General features: G+C 38.2%; 3 non-coding genes across 3 annotated transcripts; 1 reads left to right on the top strand and 2 right to left on the bottom strand.

Moving 5' to 3' along the window:
• Nucleotides 1–2,325: 2,325 nt before the first annotated feature.
• On the bottom strand, nucleotides 2,326–2,398 carry Trnan-guu. Its single transcript has one exon. It is a non-coding gene; the product is annotated as a tRNA-Asn (tRNA).
• Nucleotides 2,399–2,660: 262 nt separating this feature from the next.
• Nucleotides 2,661–2,733, bottom strand: Trnan-guu. The gene has a single exon. It is a non-coding gene; the product is annotated as a tRNA-Asn (tRNA).
• A 19,803-nt stretch (nucleotides 2,734–22,536) lies between these two features.
• On the top strand, nucleotides 22,537–22,609 carry Trnan-guu. The gene has a single exon. It is a non-coding gene; the product is annotated as a tRNA-Asn (tRNA).
• Nucleotides 22,610–23,463: the final 854 nt, after the last annotated feature.

The raw sequence follows: 23,463 nt of genomic DNA, 5'->3' as shown, positions 1-23,463 counted from the left end.
CCCAATAAAAGAAGTAAAACCTACGCCAGTTGCAACCTTCATTCCGTGTTAACAATTTTTTAGAATTGATATAACAGTTAAAAAAATTACCTAACAATTGGGGTTTAGTGAAATTTTATGGTAATAATTTATTTACAAATATCCATAAAAGCTGGCGTTCCATAAGGAAGTATCTTAGGTCCAATCCTCTACTCCATCTACGCTGCTGAAACCACACATCCAAACTCACAACTCACAACCTACGCGAACGAATGTTAATAGTTTATTTACAAATATCCATAAAAGCTGGCGTTCCACAAGGAAGAATTTTAGGTCCAATCCTCTACACCATCTACACTGCTGAAACCACACATCTAAACTCACAACTCACAACCTACGCGAACGAATGTTAATAGTTTATTTACAAATATCCATAAAAGCTGGCGTTCCACAAGGAAGAATTTTAGGTCCAATCCTCTACACCATCTACACTGCTGAAACCACACATCTAAACTCACAACTCACAACCTACGCGAACGAATGTTAATAGTTTATTTACAAATATCCATAAAAGCTGGCGTTCCACAAGGAAGAATCCTAGGTCTAATCTTCTGCACCATCTACACTGCTGACACCACACATCCAAACTCACAACTCACAACCTACGCGGACGAATCTTAATAATTTATTTACAAAGATCCATAAAAGCTGGCGTCTCACATGGAAGCATCCTAGGTCAAATCTTCTATACCATGTACACTGCTGACACCACACATCCAAACTCACAACTCACAACCTACGCGGACGAATGCTAATAATTAATTACAAATATCCATAAAAGCTGGCGTTCCACAAGGAAGTATCCTAGGTCCAATCTTCTGCACCATCTACACTGCTGACCCACCCATCCAAACACATAACTCACAACCTACGCGGACGAATCTTAATAATTTATTTACAAATATCCATAAAAGTTGGCGTTCCACAAAGAAGTATCCTAGGTCAAATCTTCTACACCATCTACCTGCTGACACCACATATCCAAACACACAACTCACAACCTACGCGGACGAATGTTAATAATTAATTACGAATATCCATAAAAGCTGGCGTTCCACAAGGAAGTATCCTAGGTCCAATCTTCTACACCGTCTACACTGCTGACACCACACATTCAAACACATAACTCACAACCTGGACGACACCGCAATCAACACACTCCATTCCTATCCTAGCAACAGAATCAATCCAACAACGCCTGAACCTCATTACCGAATAGTGCAATCTGGCGGATCGGGTTAAACTTTCAAAACAAGTTTCGTTTACGCTCAAACGTCCAACCTGTCCACCAGTGCACATTTACAGCACGATAGTACCACCATCGTACCAAGTCCACTATCTTGGGCTTTACTTAGATAGTAGACTTACATGGATTAAAACGACAAGAACTTAACAAAAGATAAGGACTACTCAGACACCTACTTGGAGCAAAATCAACACAAACATAACAAACTTACCGCTAAGAAAACACTTATCAGACCTATTTAGATCTACGGAGTCGAGCTGTGGTTTTCGACCAAATCATCCAATATCCAAGGAATTCAATCTTTTCAATCTAAAGTCGCCATGTACTCAATGCTTCCTGCCTTCTATGTCAACAATTAAACGTTCCATAAAGATCTTAAAATCCCTTTTGTGAAAGACCTTCCGTACACGCTTCTTCACATTCCACCCTAACCTACTAGCCCTAAATCTTTCCTCAACGCCTCACCCTTACACTCTTCCGCGCAGTTTAAACCGACGATGGTCTTGTGACCTTCTATCTAACCCACCCGATTAAATTTAACCACCCAATTAAATAAAAGAGAGTTCCAGCACTGGTTGGTTCTCTCCCCGCTGCCACCAGGTCTGACAGGTCTGTCAGATTTTTTTATAACTAAACTATTTGCTCATTATATATTTTGTACAGATAACAATAAATAAAATAAAATTAGCTTACAAAATATACATGGTAAAGTGATTGAACGAAAAAAATCGTAAACTAAAAAATTTTCTTTTTTGACAAGTATGTCTTTTTCTATTGATGATTTGGCGTATATAAAAAGGCTGGAAATGTAATCATGGTTGTGGAACATTGATCGAGGCATTGATGGCGTCTGTAATTGAAGGGCGAATAATATAATTAGTTAATATGGATGGTTTAATTAGTTCAGAAGTGTTAAAGACGAGAGATATGTATTATTTGAGAAATGCAAAATATTCTTAAGAATTATCTCAACCTGAGGCAGTAAACTTTAAATTATTTATTCTTTTTATGTAAGGTCTTGGTTGAGATAAAAAAGACAGTGTCACGAGCGGGATTCGAACCCACGACCTTCGGCTCAACACGCCACTGCTCTACCACTTGAGCTATCGTGACTTCGATCCTCTCGGACACCAACTCCCCATCTCAACCTACGACCTTTCAAGTTTTCCCTCTTTTTGCCATTTTCAAATGTCGTATAATCAGGTTTGGATTCTGAGCGACTTATGAAGTGGCCAAGAGGAGCTGTTAGTGAAGTGATATTTCTTTTACATATTAAATATTAATCCAGTTATGTTTTAGTGGTTAATTGATCATGTTACTTCATTCAATTAATTATCCTTTTTATGTAAGGTCTTTGTTGAGATAAAAAAGTCAGTGTCACGAGCGGGATTCGAACCCACGACCTTCGGCTCAACACGCCGCTGCTCTACCACTTGAGCTATCATGACTTCTATAATCAAGGACACGAACTGTCCATCTTAACCTACAAACGTTCGAATTTTCCCTCTTTTTGCCATTTTTATCTGAACCAAGATCTTCATAAAAAGAATAATTAATTGAGAGAAATAACTTGGTAAATTGACCACTAAATCATAAATGTAAATTTTAATTTTACCCAAGTTCAATTTTATTTAGCCATACATTTTTATTTTACATACAAAATAACAAATAAAGAAAATTAAATTAATGCCCGTCCTACATAATCGGCGAGCCATGAAACCCGGCCGGAACATAAAGCAAGAGAAAACTTTATTTTTATTTATTTATTTTTTTTTAATATGGCTTCTGAACTTGTCAAGCCCGTGGTCGAATATGCTAACGAAGTTTTTCCGAGAAAAACTTTTCCCTCTCCCCCCTTCACCGCCGACAAAACGAGCCTCTCTGTAGTTCTTAATTACTTATTCCGCCCAGAATTTAGTGGATATTAAAATCTCCCTTCAGTAAATTAGGAAAACCAAGACCGCGTCCGAACCCTCCCGCTTTAATATTGTTAATTGCCCCGGTGAAGGGCGATTGGAGTTGTACGAGGGGGATTTGGCTGTTCCGTTAAATTATAATTTAATAACTCTAATAATCTTTACATATTAAAACATTTACGTTTAATTAGTACATTTTTTCTCCACCATTAAGGTAAATGTAGTATAAGATAATTTGGTTCACTTAATATTTACTTTACTAGATAATTTATTTTATTTTTCAGATAACCTGTTAACTGCTAATACTAACAAAAGAGTGACTACGGTATTCACTAGGTCTGGGCACTGTGTTGGCAAAAAAAATTTGTATGCGGAAGTGATTCTACAGTATTTCTAAAAATTCTTAATTACTTGGGTGTTCCTTTTTCATCTTCAGCTAAATTCTCACAAGCCAGTAAATATTTCTTGGGGAAAAGTTCTATATCGACTCAATCATGGGCTGTAACAGTGCTAATTCGGATTGAAAGTGCATCATGTTCGATTCCATCTCGGAAAATGTGCTATTTATGTCGGATCATGGGCACCTAAGTACAATAACGAAAATGAAATAGAACAGCGGAATTTTTTTTTAATATGTAAAAAAAATGTTGACCAAAAAAAACTCATGTTATAACATGAAAGAGTCGTTCCAAAATGTAAAGTATTTAAAGGAATTCTTGGTTGGTGGAAGTCAGTGTTGAGGATGCCAGACAACTTGACCAAACAACTTTATCTAAATTTGTTTAAATTAATATATAATTCACTAGTTTTCGTGGCTCGCATGACCAATCTTGTCGTCATTTAATAAATTAAAATGAAGTATATCTTCACCAAAGCTTTCCGTGGCCATTTCATTTGTCGTCGAGAATCCAACCCTATTACACGAAATTTGAAAAATGGCGCAAATGAGGGAAAATTCAAAAGGTGGGGTTGAGATGGGAAGTTAGTGTCCGAGTGGTCAAGTCACGATAGCTCAAGTGGTAGACCAGCGGCGTATCTAGCCGAAGGTTGTGCGTTCGAATCCTACTCGTGACACTTACTTTTTATCTCAACTAAAAACCTTAATTATTTGTAATAACTAAATGTGAAGAGATTAGTGACCGTTAATCGATAATTATTCAGAAATCGTGAGATGCGGTCTGATGTGATGTAGGTTTCAGAAAGTAGGTTCCAATCCCGCTAGTGACACTTACTTTTTATCTCAACTAAAAATCTTAATTAATTGTAATAACTAAATGTGTGGTGATTAGTGATCGTTAATCGATAATTATTCAGAAATCGAGCGATGCCGTCTGGTGTGATGTAGGTTTCAGAAAGTAGGTTCAAATCCCGCTAATGACACTGACTTTTTTACCTCAACTAAAAAAACCTTAATTAATTGATTAATATATTATAATAAAATCCCCTTCGACTGGGTGAGAGAACTCGGAGATTTTCTTCGTTTATTAAGCATGGACATATGTTTTCGGCTCAAGAGTTGAAATTAGTTGAAAAAAAATTATAAAAATTTGATCGATTCGTTTCTAAATTTTTTTATCTGTTTAGACCTCTTGAACCGTTCGTACAATGCATTATATTTCGTGGCCTATTGACAAAATTACTTCTTTCAATTAATTAATCTTTCTACGTAAGATTTTGGTTGAAATAAAAAAGTTATTGTCACGAGCGGGATTCGAACCCACGACCGGCTGGAGTGGATCGAAGTCAGGTAGCTCAAGTGGTTAAAGCAGCCGCGTAGGGAGCCGAAGGTCGTGGGTTCGAATCCCGCTCGTGACACTTTTTCATTTCAACCAAAGCCTTACATAAAAATTGAACGCGCCACCACGCTGTACACTTAGAGACCTCTGTGAGAGCTGGTTGAATCTTGGCCGTAGCTTCTTCATCAACCAGTATCCAAGATGGCGGTATCATCCGCAAACGTAGCCACTTTCGTCGAATCTTCTTTAGGCATGTCACTCATGAAGGTTTGGGAGTGGGCCAAGGACACTGCCCTTTGGCACTCCCGCTTATATATCTCTTAACGTGGACTACCCGTCATCATGTATAATTCTGACCTGTCAGCCAGGTATGATCGCAGAATCAAAAACTGATATGGAATTTCCCGTTGCAACTTGAACAGCAACCCTCGTGCCACACTTTACTAAAGGCTTGAGCGACATCCATGAAGACGCTCCAGCATACTTTCTGTTCTTGCAATGCTTTTTCTATTAAATACACGGTGAACCTGGTCTACAGTTGAGTGTTCCTCGCGAAATCCAAATTGATGGCCAGGTATGAGCGTTCTATCTTCAATAATAGGCCTCACTCTTCTTAATAGAAGCTTTTCGAACACCTTTGATACAACCGGAAGCAGTAAAATAGTCCTGTATGATTTTTTATCAGTGGGATCATTTCCTGGTTTAAGAATCTTATAGCTTCATCGACTTTCCAGGAGCGGGGTACTTACTGCAACCTGAAGGCAGCATTAAGATAAACAAACTGAATGACATTTTTATGTTGTGTATATAAAATCATGTATACATTTTTATGTATATGAAAGTTGAGATTAAAGGGTCTCCTCACAAACTGAATGTCATTTGACTTATTATATTTTTTCTTTTGTTATTTTAATATATTCATATATACAGGGTGGCCAATATATTCAGCCAAACTTCCAGATCTTATAGGAAATAGAACGCTGAGTAAAAAAGGTCTTATGAACCTGCGTTCGCAAACCCTTCAGTTCCGAGCTATAGGCAAAAAACCATGAAAAACCATGTTTTTTGACCTTATTCGTGAAATTGTTAGTAAACCGTTAGCCTGACCGTAAAACAGCTCGAAACAATATCTGTAGAGGATTACTGTCTGCATCAACTGAGATTAAAACTAGCCTGATCGGCCGAAAATTTCATTTTTGGCGATTTTTGAAGTTAGGAGGTGAAGGTGTACACAAAATTCACCATTTCTGACATTTTTATCGAAAATTCACAACTTGAACTGTTTTCTCACGGGTACCCCCTACTGAATAAAATAATGTACGAAAAATTTGAACGGCTAACCGAAGTTGTGAATTTTCGATAAAAATGTCAGAAATGGTGAATTTTGTTTACCCCTTCACCTCCTAATTTCGAAAAATCGCCAAAACTAAAATTTTCGACCGATCAGGCTGGTTTTAATCTTATTCGACGCAGAAATTAATCCTCTACAGATGATGTTTCTAGCTGTTTTACGGTCAGGCTAACGGTTTACTAATAATTTCACGAATAAGGTAAAAAAACGTGGTTTTTCATGGTTTTTTGCCTGTAGCTCGGAAATGAAGGGTTTGCGGACACAGGTTCATAAGACCTTTTTTACTCAGCGATCAATTTCCTATAAGATCTGGAAGTTTGGCTGAATCGATTGGGGCCACCTTGTATATTTAATATAATTTCAATGGAATGTTCTTCCTCTTCTTATTTCTGTCTTATTTTTATATTTGCTTTATATACATACCATGTTTTATTTAATGAACTTCCTCTGTATGCCTTACTTGGCTATAAAAGAGTATTTATCAAAAAATTAAAAATTAAATAATTTATTTCAAAGATTATTACGATATATTTTTTACGTAAAAAAAACTTGATATTTAGCTTCTTATAAAAGCTGTTTATCCTGGTCAAATGGGCAGGAATAGATAAAAGCATTAGGTTGGGTGTTATTTGAAGATAGCGCCCACTTTCTTCACTTGGAAAATCGTTAAATGTTCCAGTTTGAGCGAGATGTATTATTCAACATAACGTTAAACATTCTTTTATTTACATATTTAAAATTTATTTCTACCCGATCGTTTAAAATATTTCTCTTAGTGAAAGTTTAAATTTTTCTCGGACAATTATGGAATTCCTTGTTTCTAGATTTAGGGCAATCCCTCCTCTCGGCTGGGCAAATGGGGTAATGTAGTTTCCCAGAACGGCACTAAGTTATCATCAGGTGTGAATAAGGATGCTATTAGGAAGCATTAGAGTCCAGGGGATTTTAACTCACCCTCCGAGAATCCGCCATGCGACCCGAGGCCGAAATTATCACCTTTTAATTGTGCTGCGGTTCGGTCGTTTATTTTATTTAAAACTGCGCTTCAACAATTTATTGGAACACGTTCTTGTAAACAGGGATTTAAATTTTTAGTCCGGAAACATAATGCGTCTTAGTTTCAGTTCCAGGTGTTTGTAACTGAGGTAGCAAAGTAACTGCTTAAGTTAATATAACAACGGTAAAGCAATCACGTTAGGCACTAATTTATAACTACTACTCAAAATTACTTTACTCAATCCAGTGTGCAACTTTACTTTGCTCGACGACATGCACAAAATACAGACTTGGGTTCCACCAGTCCTTCTCATATCCAACCCATCCAAACTTACGAATCAAACGTCGTTAGATGAATTGATAAAGGTTTTTAATACCTCACTAACCTGTATTTCAACAACGATATCAATATCTTGTTTAAAGATCAGTTTCCGGTTCGAAAAATTCTTCAACAACTTTTAAACTTATCCTAACCCTAATACATATGGGATTCCGCTCGCAAGCTGATCAAAAACGATTACTCACTTTACTGCAGCAAAAAAAAACGATAGTTCTGATATCTCCTCCACTTCGATACAAACTGTTCAGTGATGTACGATTATTTTTGAATTATATCTTGAACTTGGTCATACAGCCCTCTTCTATCCTATACATCTTCGTTCCTACTGATCTCACCTCTTAAAGTTGTTCCAACCTACAGCTCTTCGTTCCTACAGATCTCCCTCGTACAGTTCTTCGCACATACAGCTTTTCGTTTCTACAGCTCTTCGTTCACACAGATCTTCCCTCCAAAAGTTTCCCCACCTACAGCTCTTCGTTCCAAAAGATCTCCTCTCCTACAGCTCTTCGTTCCAACAGATCTCCTCACCTACAGCTCTTCGTTCCAACAGATCTCCTCTCCTACAACTCTTGGTTCCAACAGATCTCCTCTCCTACAACTCTTCGTTCCAACAGATCTCCTCTCCTACAACTCTTCGTTCCAACAGATCTCCTCTTCTACAGCTCTTCGTTCCAACAGATCTCCTCTCCTACAGTTCTTCCTTCCAAAAGATCTCCTCTCCTACAGCTCTTCGTTCCAACAGATCCCTACAGCTCTTCGTTCCAACAGATCTCCTCTCCAACAGCTCTTCGTTCCATCAGATCTCCTCTCCTACAGCTCTTCGTTCCAACAGATCTCCTCCCCTACAGTTCTTCGTTCCAACAGATCTACTGTCCTAGAGTTTTTCGTTCCAACAGATCTCCTCTCCTACAGTTCTTCGTTCCAACAGATCTCCTCTCCTACAGCTCTTCGTTCCAACAGATCTCCTCTCCTACAGTTCTTTGTTCTTACAGCTTTTCGTTTCTACAGCTCTTCGTTCACACAGATCTTCCCTCCAAAAGTTTCCCCACCTACAGCGTTTTGTTTCTATAGATCTCCTCTCCTACAGTTCTTCGTTCCAACAGATCTCCTCTCCTACAGTTATTGTTCCTACAGCTTTTCGTTTCTAAGCTCTTAGCACCTGCAGATTTTCGTTTCTACAGCTCTTCGTTCCTACAGAACTCTTCTCCAAGAGCTCTTCGTTCCTACAGATCCCCCCTCCTACAGTCCTTCGCACCTACAGCTTTTCGTTTCTACAGCTCTTCGTTCCAACAGATCTCCCATCCTACAGTTGTTTCCACCTACAGCTTTTCGTTTCTACAGCTCTTTGTACTTGGCATAAGTTACAAAACTTACTTGCTTTGATGACCGCATACCTCATCTCGAACATACTAGTGATATCCTGATGGTCGATTCATCCTTCCTTCGGTACAGCTTTACGTTTCAACAGCTCTCCGTTCCTACAGAACTCTTCTCCAAGAGCTCTTCGTTCCTACAGATCCCCCCTCCTACAGTCCTTCGCACCTACAGCTTTTCGTTTCTATAGCTCTTCGTTCCTACAGTTCTTCCCTCTATACTTCTTTGCTCCTACCGCTCAACGCTCATCACTCTCCTGATTTCCAACTCGAGGTACGCCTTTTGGCGTTCTCGCACGTTCAAGTTTCAACATGGCATTTTCCATTATTGAGCATTACTCTAGCTCTTATTATTTATTTATTTACAGGTCGCGCTCTGTTGGAAGAAACCACAATGTTGACATATGAGCTCTGCTAGTTCCGAAAAGGTAACAACATTATTAGGGTTTTTTAATGGTTAACGAAAATACGAACTTTTCAAGCTCAAAAACTGAATAAGCTACGAAAAGGAGTGGATTCGTTCCTCTGTGTGAGAGATGTTGATCAGATCCTTAAAGGGTCAATTTTCCCATGTCTATCTACTACATTTCTACACTTTCTAATCTAAGAACCCATCAAGTCACTTTAAAAGAGGATTGTCTTAAGACCTCCTAGCCCCTTTAATGTTTAATTATATTGAAAAACAGCCATAAAATATATATTATTTACAAATGTGTAACATTTATTTTTTTTAAACGTACAATAGATATAGGTCTTTATGTAGGAAGAAAGAAGAAAGAAATTTTCCTATTTTGGAAAATAAGTTCGAAACCGAATTTAAATCAACGTCGAATGTGTTATTGGGTTATGTTCTATTAATGTTCATTTAGCACCATTTCAGATCAACTAACCGATTCAATCTCGATTAGAGTACGTTCTCACAACACACCCATGCATACTAAGCAAGCCTAGTTTGCATATAGCAATTTCCAAGGAAGAACCGATTACGTTATCTTAAAGATCGCCTATTCGGAATATCTCAAGACATTTATTTGCATGAAAAGGTAAAAAAGCGGCTCGTTTCTTTTTTGTACAATTCGCCAGAAAAACGGAACATTTCCTCTCACATCTTGTTTTCCAATCTGGTCTATGTGATTTACCCTAATCCAAAATAAATAGAAAATTTCATGTTTTATAAATTCAAATAATAAAAGTTACAAGAAAGAGCGGAGTTGGATAAAGATCGGTTTATTTAGAGCAAGGATTCCCAAGCTGTGATACTCCGAGCCTAACTGGGGAGTCGGCGGCTAACTTCGTGAGAATTAACAATTACAAAAATAAACGTAGAATGAATAATTAAAATTACCAACAATGAGTATTAAAAAAACAACAAAGTTTTTTGTTTTGGAGCAGCAGTTTTCCTCAGACGTGTATTAGATACGAAATAAATGCCAGCCACTTTTAAGAAAGTTTTAGATGAATCTGTGCAATTAATGATTTCAATAATTTATACTTTTTATCTAAAGTCTTGGTTGAGCTGAAAAAGGTAATGTCACGAGCGGTATTCGAACCCACGACCTTGGGCTCAATAAGCCGCTTCGCTAACTCTCAAGCTGATAGAGTAGCGGCGCATTGAGCCGAAGGTCAAGGGTTCGAATCCCGCTCCTGACACTAAATTTTTCATCTCAGCCAAAATTTTAGATAAAAATAATAATTAATTGAAATGATTAAATAGGTCAATTATGATCGCTAAACTTTTCACAATTCTTCACACCTTCATCATTCCTACTTCGCCATACAGACGTGAGGTGGCTGTCTCCTGGGAAAGCACTTTCATGATTGCAGAAATTACGTTCTGAAGTCTCATCTCTGTTGATGGGGCACAATGTCAAATTGCCCAAGTTTTCAATGATGAGAAATGGCAATATATGTTTATCAGATATTTTCGAGAAAATGAATGAAATGAGTCATTCTTTGCAAGGGAAGAGTATCACAACTTTCGACGCTAATGACAAATAATTAAGGTTTTTAGTTGAGATGAAAAAAAGCTAATGGCACGAGAGGGATTCGAACCCACGACCTTTGGCTAGATACGCCGCTGCTCTACCACCTGAGCTATCGTGACCTCGATCCACTAGGACAACTCCCCATCTCAACCCCACTTTATGAGTTTTCCCTCCTTTTGCCATTTTTCTCCATCGCCATTTCAATTGTCATCGAGAATCAAAACCGATTACACGACATTTGAAAAATGGCAAAAGGAGGGAAAACTCATAAGGTGGGGTTGAGATGGGGAGTTGATGTCCGAGTGGATCGAGGTCATGATGGCTCAGGTGGTAGAGCAGCGGCGTATCTAGCCAAAGATCGTGGGTTCGAATCCCTCTCGTGTCATTAGCTTTTTTTCATCTCAACTAAAAACCTTAATTAATTGTAATATATTAATTGGTCAAGCGGACCACGAAAGTAGTGAATTGCTAATGACAAAGTTAAAAGTAAAATCCAGTTTCGGGTTGAATCTGTTGAGAAAGAAGTGTTTTCCTGCGTTAAGTGATTTTTTAAAAAGAAAGCAAACGGGAGCTTGCGAACTGTTGTGGATTGATGAAATATGTCAACACCTTCCAATTTCCTAGATGTCTTTGAACCCCACTTCCCAATAGCTAGAGAGATAATGCTGCAAGACGATGAAAGGTCAAACCGTTTTCAATTTCGACAAATCCCACCAATCTATTTTCAAGTGAATAGCTCGATAGGCATTAAGTCAGACTCCATCTTGAAATTTATTTTCGAGCCTGGAAACTCGGTCTGGAAAACAAAAAATTTTAACCGTTCAGCTGGATTTTCTGTCTATACAGCCACCATAACTAAATACCTAAGCTGTCCAGATGCAAAACCGGTTATCCATCTCCGGATTTGCTATCAAACATTAAACCCCAACATATCCAAATAGTGCAGGCTCAGTAAAAGCTCACCCTTTCCATTAATTCATTAATCATTAATTTTCAAATTATTACTTTTGAATTTGGCTCTAGTTTTACATCTGTATTGATTTCGTAAATACAGTTAAGTATATCAATGTTTCTGTTTTCATAGTGATATCCCTCACCATCACCATCTAATGGATTGGTCAATTTATCAAAGGTGAAAGGGTCAGGTTTGTGGTCTTGAATGAAGCTACAAATTTATGCCAACAATTCGCCGAGCTTTCGCGACATATAGTCGCATCATCAGGGCCAGTATTGATCAAAAACGTCGATACATTAAACTTTAGAATTTCTTTCAATTAATTAATCTGTATTTAATGTATGTTGAGCGGGATTCGATCCACTCGGACACCAACGACCCATCTCAACCTCACCTTTTGAATTTTTGAAATGTCGTGCAATCAGGATTCGATTCTGATCACAAATGAAATTGCCAAGGAGAGCATTAGTAAGAATATACTTCATTTAACTTATTGAATTCACTAGTTTTCGTGGTCCGCTTGACCAAATAATTTATTTCAATTAATTAATCTGTATTTAAGATATTGAAGAAGTTAGTGTCCAAGTGGATCGAAGTCACGATAGCTCAAGTGGTTAAAGCAGCGGCGTATTTAGCCGAAGGTCGTGGGTTCGAATCCCGCTTGTGACACTGACTTTTTATCTCAACCAATACGTTAAATACAGATTAATTAATTGAAAGATACTATTTGGTCAAGCGTACCGCGAAATATTGTGAATTTAATAACTTTAGAATTACATTTTTTTAATAAATTTATAAAACTTTTGGGAAACAATTAAACTATATTAAATTATTTTTATAAAAACAGATAACAATTTTTATTCAAGTTTACTTACACTGCTGTTGAATTATATGTTACATATTTGAGAAAGACCACTATTTTTATCCATTTCACAGAACATTTGAACCATTGTGTGCACTTTTTTAACTAGTTTCTACGAAAACCTAAAGAACAAGAGAACATGAGGTAAATTAATCTCTTATGTGACGAACAAAGGAAAAAACCCGTGAGGGTCATGTTTTAAGGTTTTTTTTTACCTTCGATCGTAGTTGTGGTTTTTTTTTTCGGTTTTGTCACTAGGGTAATTATTTGAAAGAAAAAACACTTTAAATCATGACCCTCACGGGTTTTTCCTTTCTTCGTCATAAAAGAGATTTATTTACCTCATGTTCTCTTTTTCTTTAGGTTTTTGTAGAATCTAGTTAGAAAAGCACACAATGGTCCAAATGTTCTGTGAAATGGATAAAAATAGCCGAATTTCTCAAATACATATAATTCAGCAGCAGTGTAAGTAAACTTGAATAAAAATTATCTGTTTTTATAAAAATAATTTAATATAGTGTTATTTTTTTCCTAAAAGTTTTATAAATTTGTTAAAAATTGTCATTCCAAAGTTTAATGTATCGAGGTTTTTAATCGATACAGGCCCTCATGATGCGACTATATGTCGCGAAAGCTCGGCGAATTGTTGGCATAAATTTGAAGGTTCATTCAAGAACATAAACCTGATCCTCTTCAACATTGAAAAAACTGGTCGATCCTCTCTATAACATTCTAATTTATCAAACTTTACTTTACTATATATACTAAAAGTATTTAATTTTAAGTACTTGAAAGCAAGGGGTTCGCAAAGGATTTTGTTCTGTGGAAGGGGTCCCCTGGCTAAAAAGTTTGGGAAGCCCTGATTTAGAGCAAATTACCAAACGGGTCTGAACGAAATGAATAGATCGGACAATGGTGTCTTCTCTTCCATGAAAATCGATAGGAAAAGATTAAATCATAAAAACAAACTAGTATGATAAGATACGTCATACTTTTCTCTAAGGATGCAATTCATTATTGGACATGGTAAAACAATTGTTTCATAAATACGATAAATTTATTCAGGAATGGAATGACCTATTTTTCTCCAGGGCACATGCTACAGTTCAATTTCGCTTTTTATAAGAAAAAAAAAGTTTAACTTTTACAATTATTTTTCTACGGGTTCACTATTGTTTCACAGGGACAACGGCAATAAAATTAGGTCTAAGGCGATATCAAAAGCAATTATTTACCCTCCAGTTATTAAGCTCACCATGCAAATCAACAGATGACAGAATTTTCATTATACGTTCTTCCAAGCGTAAGCTTTTCCCAGGGCCATTTTTTAATTAAAAGTTATCTATAGTTATTTGCATATTGATTTCATTACAAAGCCGGCGCTTCCATTATGAGCTTTTACTCTCGCTAATGAAAAAAAAAAAATTATTAAACCAATTAAAAATACCAACCTAACATGTTATTTAAATCGTCAGTGGCTACAGAGTAGGAGGCGAAAAATCAATAGAATTGGCTTAACGTCCAAATGCAAGTTGGACAACATACTTTTTTCATAATAGATCTCAAATTAAAAACCTTCAGTCCTTATGTTAAGCAATTAAACAAATCGCATGCACTTTCATAGAAATACCAATTTACCAAGATTTTTTCTTCGTTTTGAAGTGAAAGCTAGTTACGGAAGAGAAAAGTGATGTTTGCTTTCCGCAATGCGAGGGCATGACGTGAAGGGTCGGCTTTAACCACTAACATGACAAGCGTACAGCTCTGGTTTGGTTAATCCCACATAAATTGTCCGTTTTTGTTAATGTAACAGTTTAATGAGGATTAAAGGGTTACCTGTTGATTCGCCAACAGATTATTTACTATGTGTAATAATCATTTGTTACATTCTCTACTAATTAACCGTGTTTACTGTCTTTTCAATTAGATATTTTAAATGAATTAATCTTTATGTAAGGTATTGGTTGAAATAAAAAAGTGAGTGTCACGAGTGGGATTCGAACCCACGAACTTCGGCTAAATACACCGTTGCTCCCACTTGAGCTATCGTGACTTCGATCCAATCGGACACCAACTTCCCATCTCAACCCACCTTTCGAATTTTCCCTCCTTTTTGCCATTTTTTAAATGTCGTGTAATCAGAATTCGATTCTCGGCGACAAATGAAATGGCGACGAGGATCGAGAGCGTTTTAGTGAAATATTCTTAATTTCAATAATTTCGTGGTCTGCTTGACTAATTAATATATTACAATTAATTAAGGTTTTTAGTTAAGATAAAAAATTCAATGGCACGAGCGGGATTCGAACCCATGATCTTCGGCTTGATACGCTCTTCCACTTGAGCTATGGGGTCACCTCGATCCACTCGGACATCAACTTCCTATCTCAACCCCACCTTTTGAGTTTTCCCTCCTTTTTACCATTTTTCAAATGTCGTGTAATCTATTTGATTCTTGACGACAAATGAAATGACCGGAGAGCTTTAGTTAAGTATACTTCATTTTAGTTCATTAAATTCACTAATTTCGTGGTCCGCATGACCAATTAAGGAGGGAAAATTCAAAGGGTGCGGTTGAGACGGGAAGTTGGTGTCCGAGTGGATCGAGGTCACGATAGCTCAAGTGGTAGAGCAGCGGCGTATCAAGCTGAAGATCGTGGGTTCCAATCCCGCTCGTGCCATTGTCTTTTTTATCTCAACTAAAAACCTTAATTAATTGTGATATTCTTAATTTTTACATATTAAATCCATTAGAGTTCGTGGTCCGATTGACCAAATAACTTTTTCTAATTAATTAAACTTTATTTAAGGTAATGGTTGAGATAAAAAAGTCAGCGTCACGAGCGGGATTCGAACCCACGACCTTCGGCTTAATACGCCGCTGCTCTACCACTTGGACTTAGATCCACTTAATTTTTGATCTCAACCAATACTTTACATAAAGAGTAATTAATTGAAAAAAGTTATTTGGCCAATCGGACCACGAACTCTAATGGACTAGATATTTTAATTTAATTTCAAAAAGGACAATTAAAACTCGGATTTTTTGTAAAATTCAAATTTGTTCTGGTACCCAAAAAAGAACGTTGTTTTAAAATTTTTCCTCATTGGAAGAACCATACGTTCTCAGATTGAAAAATCTTTCCGAAAACACTCAATATCGATTACTGAACATTCTGAACAAAGTCCGCACTGAACTTGCGAGGGGCTAGAAGAATTTTGGGCCATATACAAGCAGAAAAACTGGTCAAAGGAGGATCACAGGGCTTAGCGAGGGCAAACTTAAACTCTTCCACCTCACAACCTGTCTACAAAACAAATGAAGTGTACTTCAGAGAAGCTAAACGCAATAAACGTATGATTGATGAAACCTCACCAGAACTGGCAGACGCATTCCTACAGTCGGAAAGGATAAAACTCAATGAAGGGGAAGTCGTGTTTTATGCTAGCCCAAAGCTAATTAGGGAAATTGACTTCGGTCATTCAAACTGAATTACACGCTAAATAACTCTCGTAATATCAGACAGTAAATGTATTAGCATCCTCTAAAGCCTGAGAAAAAAAAAAAAAAACAGGGATGTCAGGTTACAAAAGAATAATAGGACAAGTTTGTCTATTGTTTCTTTGTAGCCTTTAATCGTCATATAATGCTTAATATGGTTGTTTTCCGTTATCCAATACTTTAATTTTGTCCATTAACACAATATTTTGCCATCCTTTTATCAAATAGCCTAAATCTTAACTACACTGCTGGACCACTCTGGACCATAATATCTCCTCAGTGGAAAGAATCTTATTGGAACAGTTTTTTTAATGAGCAAACCGATCATGTTTTTCTCCACATAGGTAGTAGTGGAATCTTCAGGGCGGTAGTCGGTGTGGTGCTCTCGCTACCGTCTCAGCATGTCATCCTTTTTTAACAATTCACTAATTTCGTGGTCCACTTGACCACCATTAATATTACAATTAATTAAGGTTTTTAGTTGAGATAAAAAAGTCAATGGCACGAGCGGGATTCGAACCCACGATCTTCAGCTAGATACGCCGCTGCTCTCCCACTTGAGCTATCGTGACCTCGATCCACTCGGGCATCAACTTCTTATCTCAACCTTTTGAGTTCCCCCTCCTTTTTGCCATTTTTCATCTCAACTAAAAACCTTAATTAATTGTAATATATTAATTAGTCAAGCAGACCACGAAAGTAGTGAATTTAATGAACTAAAATGAAGTATACTTCACTAAAGCTCTCCGTGGCCATTTCAATTTGTCGCCGAGAATCCAATCCGATTGCACGACATTTGAAAAATGGCAAAAAGGAGGGAAAACTCAAAAGGTGGGGTTGAGATAGGAAGTTGATGTCCGAGTGGATCGAGGTGACCCCATAGCTCAAGTGGTAGAGCGTATCAAGCCGAAGATCGTGGGTTCGAATCCCGCACGTCTCATTGACTTTTTTATCTCAACTGAAAACCTTAATTAATTGTAAGATATTAATTGGTCAAGCGGACCACGAAACTAGTGAATTTAATATGTAAACAATATTTGTAAATCCCAGGCTCTGAAGATGATCTCAATAAAGATCGAAACGTTGGCACGATAAAGAAAATGTTTTTCTGAAACCTACATCACACCAGACCGCATCTCACGATTTCTAAATAAATGTCGATTAACGGTCACTAATCACCACACATTTAAATGGTAGCATTTTCCAAAAAAGCTTTTTTTGGGTTGGGTAAGGTTACTAACAAATTTTCCAAGATAAATTGACATCTTCAGCCTTCGTTTTCCTCCCATAAAAGCAAACCAATTTCGCTGTTGGGCTTGCAATTATATGAGAAGTATCTTGTATAACATTTGCGTGTTCCATACTACAGTTTTTTTCAATCTATAGAAAAATCAGTTAGTAATAAAAATTTAAATTATAATTAAATATTAGTTAATATTAGGTTAATATATATATATTGTAGTAATATTTTTTTTTTACGAACTATTCGATATTTGGAGTAAAATAAGCGATACCCTGCGTCAACATGAATAATGATCCACTTGATTTTACATATTGTAATAATATCAATTAACAATTAATTCTGAACCAGCTGCTACCGCCAATTAAAACTAATTCAATCCAGGATGGAAAAGAGATTAGGCGGATTAATATCGACGAGGAGGTAAGCTGGGAGTTAACCTTCAGATAAAAGGCAAAACCGTCGGTGTATCCGAAGTCTTGTCCATGTGTCCATGAACAAGGAGTAAAACTGAACGGGAGGTAAATTACACGTTTTACCATGCCATTGGGCTTTTACTCATGGGAAATTGGCGGTTGCTTCCTGCCCTATCGCGGAGGGTGTTAGGCCCTTTCAACCCCCTCCGTTCCTAGAATTGTATCTTTTAATTAGTGCCTAGATGAAATTTTTTCCCCAGCATATGACTTCTTAACGTTTTCCGTTGAGAAAAGCCTAGACATTTATATTAGTGAGTAATGGCATCTGAAGTAGAAAGTGAAGAATTATTCCTTGTCTCCTTTACAGAACTGCACAATCCAAAAGGAAAATTCAAATGTTTTATTATTCTCTGCTTGTTGGCTGAAAAACAGCTTCATCAATGAAGAACGAGAGTCCGTAGCCTCATGCCATATCCAATGCTATCAAGTTCATCTAGCCCCACTGTAGCTAACTGCCCGTACAGATCAGCGCATTAAAGGAGTCGTGGTGCAAACCACGGCCTCAATTGTATAAGTTACTAGCATCGGCTCTATATTCAGAAATTATATGTTCAACCATTAGAAAATTACACCTTAATATATAGCTGAAGGGATGTTATCAACGCTTGGAATAGAAAAATGTAGATGTTAAACTGACAAGAAAATTCTCATAAGATGAGACAACCAAGCAGCCCTAAAACACTAGAACGGTGCCTTAAAAAGGTCATATCTAAAGTAGTCCTGTAACCAAAACGTCCAAAATCAGAAAAACAACAAGCTGACAATATCTTGGATCAGGGGTGGTAGGACACAAAGTTCTGGCTAATAAACGGGGAAGATCAATAAGGTCCAGAAATTAAAATCAGGATAAAAAGTTTAAGCATAGTCTCGATCGTCTCAGCTATGCCAACGGACTCCAGACACAGTAAAATTAGGATAGAACCCTCGCCAAAAGTGGTAAACGCATTGGTACAGGTGCTAGCTTGAAAGTATGATTAATATGGGATGGCTATATTGCAGGATATACCGGTCATTCAATGATGACTCCATTTATAGGTTGTGTTATGAGGAGGAACAAGGTACCACTTTTAAACAGAGCAATAACCGTCAATAAGACAGTTCGGTTCCCGATTACTCATCGTCAACAAGACAAGAGGATCTTTAACGTCCGCACCTGGTTCATGGCCTTATCTGATGTTTTGATTCTCAAGATGAGAGCTGACGCACCTCCACATACGACGGAATAGTGTTACCGCCGCAGCATTGGTGTAGTGGTGTCCCGGCCCCAAGGGGTCTGTAACCACGCTCTCCGCTTGTCCACTCCGAATGGTCGGGCCCGCATTGTGCGTCGGGTCGTACGCCGCACGCGAGGAGCTAACGGGCCGAAATACATCAGCCCGTCCTCCCCCCTCGCGTACTCCCTAGATAGAGAAGGCCACTCTATCTCTCTGAGTGTAGAGGCTCCTCCAGCGTAGAAACTTCCGGGAACGCCCCGACAACGGTTTCGGATTATAGTGGGATTGCTACCCACCCCCTAGATGAGCACTGTCTACGGTAAAAGTCTCTTATCGAGCTCAGCCTTCACCTGCTGCACGCATTCGAGGGACGCCATAGGTCTAGCCTAGGTGGTCCGATCCTTCGCTTCCCCACGGGTACCACGCCGGTCAAACGCACAACAATGCAAAGCATACTCGAGTCAAAGTCGCCGACTTTTCCAATCGCTTACTTACGCATTCGAGGGACTGTAGCATGATCATGACGTCCTCAACGCTTACATGCTGTCGTCCGGTCGCAACGTCTCCCGTGAGGACCGGGGGGTACTACATTGGCCATACGCAAGCTTCACGAAAGGTCCCAGATAGAAGACAGCCTCTGTCTAAGTTCCCGCCAGAGGCGTCACCACAAGCCACCACGAGTCCATCCCAACGTGACTCGGGCTGGTTTTTGAAACATTTTCAGTCACCTCGTGGTACAAATGGCCATACAACCCTCCCCCGTCTTTGCAGACAGGATCTGGTGCACTGGCCCTCGTGTGACTCTGCTAAGGCCCCCGCCGCCCCTGCCGACCCTGAGGCCGACATAAGACAGCTTGTGCTTTAGAGAGGTTGCCACGCCCTCTGGGCTGCACCATTATTTTGTGCCCGGATACCCCCCTTGTCCAAGGATTAGGAGGGGGTCACAGGATAGAATGAAGGAGTTCGGATTGAGAAAAAAGGGGCCGTGGAAGAGAACACGAGGTGAGCCGTTTCGGGGTCTCGAGTCTCAACCACATTATACCACCCGTTGTCGCCGTGGTTCCACATAGAGTGGGCCATGACTCCCAGGATGGGTCCGTCAATAAGACAGCAGGACGGTGGCCATGGAAGTCGGAATCCGCTAAGGAGTGTATAACAACTCACCTGCCGAAGCAACTATCCCTGAAAATGGATGGCGCTGTAGCGTCGTGCCTATACTCTGCCGTCAGAGGCAAAGCGGGAAGAAGGACGTAAATAATTGAACTAACTAAGGAACAAGGAAAAATACAATAAGCCTGAAGGCAGCAACGTTTGGGGATTACAATTCAATGGTTCTATATCACTCTCATCATCATAGTATGAAGAATATATTCGTGATGGCTAACTTTCTCCCAAGTCAACTACTGTACAGTGCGAGAAGCATTTAACGCTCCAAGCTCTCTTGGTTGGGGCTCTGGTTGGGCTGGTTTCATAGTAGCTTTGTTGAAAAAAACTGTAATTCCCTAATACTGAAAACGCTAGACGGTACGCTAGTCTGATGCGTCTGACTTGCTGGTTGTGTCGGGCCTCATGTGGTTTTGCGCAGGTAATGATATTGTAATGATATTGCTTGGCATACCGAAGCGAAGGGTGCTGGAGTAGACTAGGCGCAGAGCAAAGATGTACACAAGCGTTTTCGATTGATCTTCGGTCTTAAAAAAATCCTTAAGTTCTTCTCATGACAACAAGAACCACAGGAATTCTTCACTATTTAGCCATCAAACCGCGTACCATGGCTATAGATCACAATGTAATTTCAAAAACGACCGTTTTCAGAGTTGTCCTCTTTATTTTTGTTGCTTTGCTGTGTGGTGACTAGGACGGCATAGCGAATTTGGTCATCCCTTAGCTTCGTATTGAAGGATGTAGTTTAGTTGGCTGCCAAAATGTTTCTACAGTACAAGCAGTTCATTCTTTTCTCCTTGAAATTGAATGTTCAAGCTAAATCGATGTATACAGTTAAAAACACAGACTTTTGCTCAAATGACGCACAATTTTTTCATGAATATAATGGAGATGTTTTCAATTTTATGTTCACAAATATAAGATAACCTGATCGTTGAGTACTAGTATGGACTAACGACCTACCGGCTAGTCATAAACTTGCATTCTTGCTAAAAATCATTATCTTCATGTGTGGTAAAAAGGATTGCAAGTTAGTGTACGAGTCTGAATAAAACGTTACGGGGCTTTAGTGGGTTAATAAGAGGGCCGTTGGTGAACCAGTCATTCCTTATTTACTGCTGGTGCCGGTGACACTGTTATAAGAAAGCAAGAGACAGCCGTAAAACATGGCGGTTGTAAAAACCAAGTGTACCTTCTTACCCCCTTCCCGAGCGACCCTTATAAATTTAAGATAAGGTGACGGGGCGAAATAAAATCAACGACTTATGATCATCAGTTTGGAGGGAATCATTTTCTAAGTTTGTACCAGACGTATAGACATAAAGATAGACATCTTCGGATATGTACTAATTCAAATAGTCGTTATACAAAGTAGACTTGTTATTTCCTCCAAAAAGGAAAAGTTTTGAAACTTAAACCCATAATCACTTCATAGAATGGGAACCGTACATCAGGTTTTATTGGCCCTTTTGCCGCTTTACAAAGCGGTCTGTCGGGGATAATATTCACCTCGGAACGATCAGTTAACTGTTAACTGCGGTGATAACAGTTAGAACAGGGCAGGCCCTTTTCTCACCCTTTTGACCTCGGATCTTTTACATAGCCGATGTTGTACTAATAGGTTTCATTAGAAGACCGGGGGAAAGTTCACTTTTCCGGCCAACATTCATTCAAAATGTTTTTCCTCTTTCAGATTTGTTCAATACATAAGTGAATAAACGTAAAGTACAATTAATTATTCTTTTTATGTAAGGTCTCGGTTGAAATAAAAAGTCAGTATCGCAAGCGGGATTCTAGAGGATCGAAGTCACTACAGCTCAAGTGATAGAGCAGCGGCGTGTTGAGCCGAAGGTCTTTGGTTCGAACCCCCCTCGTGAGACCTACTTTTTCATCTTAACTAAGACCTTACATAAAAAGAAAAATTAATTGAAAGAAGTAACATGGGCAATTGACCATCAAGACATAAACGGATTAATATTTAATATGTAAAAGAAATATCCCTTCACTAACAGTTCCTTTTGGCCACTTCATCAGTCGCTGAGAATCGAATCCTAATTACACGACATTTGAAAATGGCAAAAAGAGGGAAAACTTGAAAGGTCGTAGGTTGAGATGGGAAGTTGGTATCCGAGAGGATCGAAGTCACGATAGCTCAAGTGATAGAGCAGTGGCGTGTTGAGCCGAAGGTCGTGGGTTCGAATCCCGCTCGTGACACGTACTTTTTCATCTTAACTAAGGCCTTACATAAAAAGAATAATTAATTGAAAGAAGTAACATGGTCAATTGGGGGACTGCGGTAGCCGAGTGGTTAGCATGAGATACTCTCACGCCGCGGTCGTGGGTTCGATTCCCACTGTCGCCTCTGGCCCTTTTTTCACAATAACCCCCCCAAATTTTAACACACATATATGAATTGTCTCATATGCTTGGCTAATATGCATAGTTCATAACGCAAAAAAAAAGCACACAGTTAGTTAAATTTAATTGTTTTAAAATAAGTTATTTTTGTGTTTTGATAAATTTTCTGCCTGACCATCATAACTAAATAATTTTTATAAAAACTCATGAATTTTTGATCTCGTTTAATTTGATTCATATAAAAATAAGAATGTTGTAATTAATATCACGACAAAATTACATGTACTTAGGTTGAAATAAACTACAAAAAATATGTGTGTCCGGTTTTGACGCTACTCGACGAAAATGGTGTAATTTTATGAGCAAAGCCATGAAATAAATTGTTAATTAAATTTTATGGGCAAAACCGTGTAATAAAATGTTAGCTAAATTTTGTGAGCACAAGCATTTAATAAATTGTTTGTTAAATTTAATTGTTTTAAATAATGTTATCCCGGTGTTTTGATAAATTTTCTGCCAACCGTCATAATCAAATAATTTTTATAAATCTCATTAATTTTTGAATTCGTTTAATTTGGTTTATATTAAAATAAGAATGTTATAATTAATATAACGACAAAATTACCTACAGATATTTTGAAATAAACTACAAAAAATATGAGTGTCCGGTTTTGACGCTACTCGACGAAAATGGTGTAATTTTATGAGCA

Source organism: Cimex lectularius, unplaced genomic scaffold (genome assembly GCF_000648675.2).
Source record: "Cimex lectularius strain Harlan isolate CLEC.00 unplaced genomic scaffold, Clec_2.1 scaffold42, whole genome shotgun sequence".
NCBI lineage: Eukaryota > Metazoa > Arthropoda > Insecta > Hemiptera > Cimicidae > Cimex > Cimex lectularius.
Note: the sequence above shows the minus strand (reverse complement) of the source record. Positions and strands in the feature narration are given on the sequence as shown.